This window comes from Salvelinus sp. IW2-2015, linkage group LG26, assembly GCF_002910315.2.
Source record: "Salvelinus sp. IW2-2015 linkage group LG26, ASM291031v2, whole genome shotgun sequence".
NCBI lineage: Eukaryota > Metazoa > Chordata > Actinopteri > Salmoniformes > Salmonidae > Salvelinus > Salvelinus sp. IW2-2015.
In genome coordinates, this window is record NC_036866.1 from 6,210,728 (window position 1) to 6,213,366 (window position 2,639).

A 2,639-nucleotide genomic window follows, 5' to 3' on the forward strand; every position below is an offset into this window, starting at 1 on the left:
AACACGTTTATAAGTTATTTCTTGCATATTACAGGTACGTGTAGGTTCAGGTTGGCAGGACTTAACTTCTTATGGCTGCAGGGGCAGTATTGAGTAGCTTGGTAAAAGGTGCCCATTTCAAACGGCCCTGTACTCAATCTTGCTCGTACAATATGCATATTACTATTGGATAGAAAACTCTCAAGTTTCTAAAACCGTTTGAAATATATCTGTGAGTAAAACAGAACTCAGTTTGCAGCAAACTTCCTGTCAGAAAGTGAAAAATCTGAAATCGAGGCTCTGTTCCAGGGCCTGCCTATAAATGTGCTTGAAATCTATTAGTATACATGCACTTCATCGCCTTCCACTAGATGTCAATAGGCTGTGAGAGGTGAAATGGGGTTTCTAGGTATTTCTATGGTCAAAAGAGAGAGCTTGGAATGACATGACCCCCGAATTCCTTTGTTCAGGAAGCGCATAAAGGTCATCAGTATTGGCTTCTGAAAATCATTCGCTATAACGTCTAATATCTCCGGCTTTGATTTATTTGATAAATGTGATAATATCATCGTAAAGTATGTTTTTTCAATATAGTTTTATACGATTATTGAATTTTTTTTCGGGAGTTTAGGCGTGATGCGTTCTCTGCGTTTGTGACGATGGACAGCTTAGCGCCACTTGGCTAGTTTTGCTTGCTAATTCGAGAGGGAAAAAAGCCATTCAAACCAAACAATGATTGTTCTGGACAAAGGACCCCTTGTACAAACTCTGATGGAAGATCATCAAAAGTAGGACCCATTTATGATGTTATTTCATATATCTGTCAAACATGTTTACTATTAGTTTGCGCCCAGATTTTGGGCGCTCTCTCGCTATAACGTAAGCTGCATGCCGTACTGAAGTTATGTTTAGAATTCTAACACGGCGATGCATTAAGAACTAGTGTATCTATCATTTCCTATACAACATGTATTTTTTTGTAAAGTTTATGAATAGTTATTTGGTCAGAATAGGTGAGTGTCAGAAATATATCCGGACATTCTGGGAAAAAGATGCTAAGTTTTCACAATGTATAACCACGGATTTCAGCTCTAAATATGCAAATTTTCGAACAAACCATATATGCATTGTGTAATATGATGTTATAGGACTGTCATCTGATGAAGTTTATGAAGGTTAGTGAAATAATTAAATATATTTTGCTGGTTTTGTCGCTATCGCTACTGTTGCCTTGAATCAATGTAGCTGTGTGGTTGGCTATTGTAGTAAGCTAATATAATGCTATATTGTGTTGCTGTAAAACACTTAAAGAATCGGAAAATTTGGCTGGATTCACAAGATGTTTACACAGTCTCCCGATCTTGCAGGTTAGGCGCGGTCCCCGAACCCGAAGGCTATAACCGGGAGGGTACCGGTGGACAGACAAGTCTCACAGACAACTAAGACAAACCCTRAGCGCCGCAATACTGGWAGACCAAACCAAGTATCGCCCAGGTTGGTACACTGTCACAAGTAATTAAAACAGAGACAAAACCCAAACCAGATGGCACAAGCCAAACCAAGTGGGGGGACAGCAGAGCACCCAGCTGGTAAGGCTAGCTAGCTGCTCCAAGCTATTGAATAGCTGCAGGTATACTTCTGCTCTTACACTCTAACATAGACCTCTTACCAAGCCACTTCTCTCTGGAATGAGCCGAGAAAAGGAAAAGGAGGAAGTAATGTGTCGGCAGCTATTTAAGGGGGTCAGCCTCAGCACTACCAGGTACACAGGACTAATCTGAAATCCGTACTCAGAATGTATTCTGCCGCACGAAAGTATATCATATTGGAGTGYTTCAATATAATGCTACATGACTCTCTGGAAAAGAGCCGTAATGAAGCCAACACAGTCAAACAGACAACCTGGGCTGAGATGTTTCATGGCCTGGCTTAGTGAAAAGGGGACAACTATCTGTTTTGAGACACTACAAAAGAAGGGTTGAAAACTATTCAGGGGAGTTTTATGGCAGTGTGAGGAACATTAAGGGTGGAATGTACAGGCTGAGCAGCTACACGGGTCTCTGTACCCAGTTAAACTGATACATAACGACCCCCCTCTGAACCTTTCCTGGTGTCTAATGAAAGACTCAGAGTTCACAACATCCAACGTCTCGTGGACATCGTTAAACAACTGCAGCGACAGAGGAAGGACAAGGCAAAGCACCATGCAGCCATCAGTGAGCAGGACCACGAGAAGATAAAGAAGTCAACAGCAGTAGAACCAGACACCTGAGGAGCTCGTAATAAAAACTTTACAAGAAGAGGCACAGAGGGTAACTAACAACTGGCTTTTACCCAGACTATAGTGTCTGGTGAAAGGATGAAATAAAACTAAGTTACTCATTAAAAGTAAATTTTTAATAAAAGCATGTAGTTAATATTTCATGTTATTATTATTATATTATTTTAATATGTTGGTAACCATTTTATAAAAGCAATAAGGCCCTCGAAACAGAGAATTATCAAGGAAAAACACCCTCCTAAGAACAGCCCTTAGTCAGGAGTTATTCACACGATAATCCACAGGTTCTCAGGCCTTATTACTGAAATATAAATGAAAAGAATGCTGTGAATATAAATCCTGTCCACAATAACAAGTGTTTTATACTGTAGTGCTGATA